This window comes from Pteropus vampyrus, unplaced genomic scaffold (genome assembly GCF_000151845.1).
Source record: "Pteropus vampyrus isolate Shadow unplaced genomic scaffold, Pvam_2.0 Scaffold27, whole genome shotgun sequence".
Lineage (NCBI taxonomy): Eukaryota > Metazoa > Chordata > Mammalia > Chiroptera > Pteropodidae > Pteropus > Pteropus vampyrus.
Genome location: NW_011888808.1, coordinates 1,653,656 through 1,659,788, shown reverse-complemented (window position 1 = coordinate 1,659,788; position 6,133 = coordinate 1,653,656). Strand labels below are relative to the sequence as shown.

At 35.9% G+C, this 6,133-nt stretch overlaps 1 pseudogene; it reads right to left on the bottom strand.

Moving 5' to 3' along the window:
* Nucleotides 1-5,591: 5,591 nt before the first annotated feature.
* LOC111737505 lies at nt 5,592-5,710 on the bottom strand (annotated as a pseudogene).
* Between the last annotated feature and the right edge of the window lie 423 nt (nt 5,711-6,133).

The window sequence follows — 6,133 nt, the reverse complement described above, 5'->3', positions numbered from 1 at the left end:
GGGTTTGTGAGGGGAGAAAGAAATGGACATTAGATTTATTTTGGGGGTGATGAAAATGTTCTAAACTACATTATGGTAACAGTTGTACAACTTTATAAATATATTTTTAAAAATGAACTATTTACTTAAAACAGGTGTATTTTGTGTTATATAAATTATATCTCAATAAAGCTGTTTAAATATACATGTATCTTTCAAAGATTAAAAAGGTTTAATATACTGACTAATAAAATTGTTTTATATTTGAACAAAAAAACTTGAAAAATTAATATAATGATGTAATTTACTTAGACAACTTTATTCTGAAATATTTAAAGTTTAATATTTTTCATGGACTTATCCATATGAATATTAAAACATAACTACTGTAAATAACTAATGACTAGTTTGAAAGATACAGAAGTTTAAACGCTTTAAATTTTACTTAAATCTTTCTTTTAACATATGTAAGTTTGCTTTTTATTTTAACATATAATGAGGTAGTTTCTAAGTAGCCTTTGCTTCACTGGTTGTAATTATTAAAATAAAGCAATAAAATTCAAGGAAACATAATTGACTACCAAAGAAATGTTCTACTTTTCTTGTTTGTGTTGTTATGTGCCAAAGGAATTTGTATCCAACCACATTTCTTTAAAGATTTTTATTTACTTTGTCATCATTCTTTCACTCTTTATGGAAAGCTGATTTTGTTCCTATCATGTCATTAAAGTTTGTTGCTACATAATCACAACTACTTACTAAGTCCCTTAAAGACTAGACCTTTTCAGTTTTAGCTGGAGACATCTTAGCATCATGCCTAGCAGGGTCTGTGACATATTTTTATTTCCTATGAGGTCATTATTTTTGGCTACAGCTAATTCTAATTGTAAGTTATCTGAGGAAACTTCAATTTCAAGGACACCAGCTCAGCTTGTCAACTGCATTGTTTGGACACTGAGTGTACTATATCATGCTGGGCTTGTAGGTTTCTATCCTCCCAAGACACCCATCCTTACAAAATGATGATATCAGCTCAACCAAGCTAATGTCGCCTTACCCCAGTTTAACTCATTAACCTGAGCTTTCCTTACTGTTATTTCTTTACCACCAAATGATCTATCTTTGTGGACATTCTTCCACTGTTGATTTCCTACCCAATAACGGTACTCTGTTTGTAACTCTTTATCCACCACGCACATTTTTTGACTTAAAATGTATTTTATACGTAATTGTTCTCACACTAGGATTACTAATGGCTGAAATATCTTGAGACATGATATGCAAGCCTCCTAAGTACACATAACCAAAGAACTTCATAAGAAAGTTTGCTTCCAACAGAATCTGTCTGTAAAGCTTGGACCAATAAAATTTCCCTGACTTTTCAAGAGAAAAGACTCTGTGGTGAAATGTTGATTTGTGTTACAATTACCTTTTGGCTGAAGGTAATCCAAATTTACATAAACATTGATTTTCATATAAAATAGGTTATAAAAGAAAAAGAAAAATATTTCTTCTTCAACATTTTTTTCCTTGTGAAACTGGAAGCACAATGCCTCATGGGAAACCAAGGCAAGAGAGACACATTTCTTTCTTTCTTTTTAGACTGAGCATGTCGGTTCATTTTAATGTTTCTAATACATTACCAAAGAATAATATACTGGTCGCTTTAGAGGTTATGCTGTAGAGCAGTGACACTTTGGTGCATAGATACAGTGATTAAACAAGAGACAGATTAGAAATAGTCATAGGTAATAGAAGATCATGCATTTAAGCAAAAATGACACTTTCAGAATTCATAAAATGCTTGGAAGATAAATTTTTATGAAGACCTGAAAACTCAGTCAGAAACCTACTCTTTGAAGTGTAGTCACTGCTCTATTTTTAAACCTAAAGGCTGATATAAAGAGAGATTCATAAAGAACCCACAGACTTCGCTCTCACCCAAGAATCCTACATTATCTATTGTCATTTCAAGTTGAGAGGCTGTCTATGCTCCCATACCCCAAACAAGCCACGGTGAGTTTTAACAGCATCTTTCAGACTCTTCCAAAACATAAAGCTCTCTTTCTTCTTTTTTCCTTTGTTTATGGCATCTGGTTATACAACAAAATTCAAATACTCTTCTTTGATAAAGTTTTATGATCTCTTAGTCACTACTATTCATTTCCTTTGACTTCGTAAACTGACTTTCTTTCTGCCTAAATAACATATCATCTTGTATTTGTGACTGAATGGCTATTTAGATGACTTATCTGTTTTAATCACTTTTTGTAGACGTAACAACCTGAAAATCACAGTTACTTAAAACAGCACAACTTTTTTTTTTTTTTTTGAGATTGCAGAAGAGTTATGACTTTTCAGGACTTGCTCTTCTCTAAGGAGTTATTGTTCTAGAAAGCAAGCCAAAAGAACTGCCCACATCGGGGATGTGGCGTTTTCATAGTTGGGTGCAGGAACAGCAAAATAAAACTGAGCCAAGTCACATGGATGCATTGAATGCTTCTTCACAGATGTGGAGAAATGATATCTGCTCACAATCACTGGCCAGACAACGTATGGTTAAGCACGAGTTGGCAAAGTATACTCAGACTTCAGCAAAGCATGGCAAGGATGGGGAGAACAAACAACTAGATATAATGAATACTTTCTCCAAAAATATATTTCTTTGGTTGAAAACATATGCTTTCCCTTAATGCAATTAAACCCATCCCGTCTGAGAGATTCCAAATGCTTCATCCAATTATCCCATCAGACTTAACACTGGATGCCTTGTGGTCTGTATCAAGTCAGGGTGCCGTTTTGCTTGTTTCGATTTCTGTGAACTGAGAGGATAAGCCGTTGCCTCTTTTCTCTCTCTCTCTCTCTCTCTCTTTCTCTCTCTCTCTCTCTCTCACGCACGTGCACACACACATGCATGCATGCACACACATATCCACTCACACAAAACACAGAATGGTAGAACAGTATTAAGACAACTAGAATAAAGTATCACATCTGGAAATGAGGAAAGAGCAGACATATACAGGCCACTGGTCAATAGCAGTTCTGAAGACCAGACAAAAGTTGAGAAGTCCCCTACTCTTGAGATATGAAACATTTCTGATCAGATTCTTGTTCACCCTAGGAGCCCCCTGGCAGATTGTTCTCCATGGCTATTGGTTCTGGAAAGTTATTCCTTTCTATCAGAATTCCTTGGATGCATTTGGAAGAAATGAAGAATACTCGCTGTGAGGGGATTAAGCAGTTTTCTGAACGTGCTTCCTGTACCTAGTAATTTGCGATCCCTAAGGTCCTGTTATCTTGAAGAGTCACAATGCTTCTTAATCTAGACTGGTAGGATTTTAGGCACTACAACACACTCATTTTCTAAAAACATTTTACTACTCAATTCCAGTCAGCTCCAAATGCCTAGAGATGCATGCCTTTCTCTATCTGATTAGAGAGAACTTGAGTTTCGTGGGCTTCCATGGAATAATATTCTTGTTCTCTTTTCTAGAGCCATTCTGTTTAATTGATGGGAATGTCTAAGTGTAACATTAATCCAATCAGATATTTTTAAAAAGGATATGATGATCAGATCTTTTTTTTTTTTTTTAAGATTCTTTTACTGGTAAGAATTGAGAAGGAATTGTTCCTTCAAATCATTATAGTTCTGATATCTGGATTCTCTCATTTTTTTTTTTTTAACTCTGATTGTAAGCAGGCCTTTTATTTTTTGAGCCAATTTAACTTTTTTAATATTTACTTAATCTAGACTGGTAGGATGTTAGGCAATACAATAATTGTTTAGGCAACACAATAATTGTTTATTATTAATGCAATTAATAATAAACAATAAATGCTACCTCTCTTAGGTAAAATCTCATTTCTTATAACCAAATATTTATTTGACATTTTTTTTCCTTCCATGTTATTATAGGTGATAGTCAGGCCCAGTGTTTTCCTGACATTGCAAACTTCAGCAGCATTTTCCTTACTAACTGAGATCCAGAACCAAAGCCTATGCTTGATATTTTAGGTGTTTGCTGTGGCAGCTCGCTGTTTTTGTACACGTTTCTTTTTTTAGGCAGTTCTTGCTGTGGAAGAAAACAACACTAATATTTTAGGACCTACGGAAACAAACCGTTTTTATTGTTCCCATTAAATGGTGGCTACAGATTCGATGTTGCTTAGCTGAGTTTTGCTGGCTGTGCTTGGCTTTGGCTGCCTTTTCAGGCAGAATAAATGCTGAAAGAGCAATCCTGATTTAGGACATGTTGTAGACATACACGGCATAGGGCAGAATTTCAAGAGGAAAAGGCAGAAAATGCACAAGAGCACTGAGAGGCTCTGCTTTGGCATGTATGAAGTGCATTTCATCTGCAGGCATTCTACTGACCAGTGAGGTCCCATGCTTTAAGTCAATCGGCAATATACACCATTTATGGGGAAACATAGCATAATATAAAGGGAAAAATAATTGTGAATCATAATATGATACTTCTCACCATCTGCTATGGGCCAAATTGTGTCTTCCCAAAATTTACATGGTGAAATTCAAATCCCCAGTTCCTCAGAATAGGATTGTATTTGGAGGTAGGGCCTTTAAAGAGGTAATTAAGTTAAAACGAGGACATTAAGGTGGGCCTAAATCCAGCATAACTGATATTCTTATAAAAAGAGAATATTTAGACACACACGTGCATACAAAGAGAATGACATGTATTAGTTTGCTCAGGTTGCTATGACAAAACAACTCAGCATGGGTGGGTAAACAATAGAAATTTATATTCTCACAGTTCTGAAGGTTAGAAATCCCAGATCGAGGTACCAGAATGTTCAGTCTCTTTTCGGCCTGCAGTCGGTGGCCTTCTTGCTGGACCTTTACATGATCTTTCCTGTGAGAGAGCTCTGGTGTCTCTCTTGTGACCAGTTCTATTGGATTAGGGCCCCAATTTATGAACTTATTTAATCATAAAATTGTATCCAGACTGGCCCTGTCTCCGATTATAGTTACATTGAAGTTGAGAGCCTTAAATATGAATTTAGATGGGGTCACAATTCAGTCTATTACTTGTCATATGAAAACACAGAGAAAAGAGTCATCCATCAGCCAGAGAGAGAGGCTTGGAACAGGTGCCTCCCATCACCTTGATCTTGGATTTCTAGCTTGTAGAACTGTGAGAAAATAAATCTCTGTTATGTAGGCCACCCAAACTGTGGTACTTTGTTATGACATCACTAGCAAACTAATAAACCATGCAAAGCCTCCCCATCCTCCCTGCCTCGGTCACAGTTCTTCAGTTACTACTCCTTTATTGGGCCCTAATCCAATAGAACTGGTCACAAGAGAGACACCAGAGCTCTCTCACAGGAAAGACCAGGATATTGTCATTACAAGAAACGGCTCAAATTTGAAATACCATATTTCAATATACAGCCTCTAACAGTAGGTTTCTATTCCTCCAGCTCTGTTTCTCCATTACTTTTATCACACTGTACCTGCTTTATATTTCTTTTTATTTATTAATTTTTATTTTTTTATTTTTTTAGGTGAGACAACCCTTGGTTGACCTCACAGATTGCAAGGACCTTGTCAGCTTACAATCTCTTATTATTTTTTTTATTTTTCATGCCTACGGCACCTGGTCTTCCTAGGTGGTCTCCCATCCAAGTGCTAACCATGCCCGACCCTGCTTAGCTTCCGAGATCAGACGGGATCGGACTTGTTCAGGGTGGCACGGCCGTAGACCTGCTTTATATTTAAAGTATTAACATTCTTTCCTAATTAAGCACTTTACTTTAGGGCAACGTCAACCTCAAGGAGAGAAAACATCTGGTTTCACCTTCCCTTGCTCTTCACTGCATTTGTCTTTAACATGCAGATTAATTTTTAGTTAGTAATTAAATATTTGTAAGACCCGAATCCTAATAAAATTGATTTAAATAATTGAATGATTAAAAGAAACCTGATGAAATGTAAGAAATAGAGTACTACCTTCCTCAGACTGAAGGTGAGATCTAGCCACCTTATTTAGAATTATATTATGCTCCCCACTCACCCATCTTTCCTTCCTCTTATTATTTTTTTCTCTCTTAGCCTGTTAAATGAATTTAACAAGGAGGTCATTAGACTGAGGTGGCTCTAATGCCATGGTGGACTATGTAAGACCAG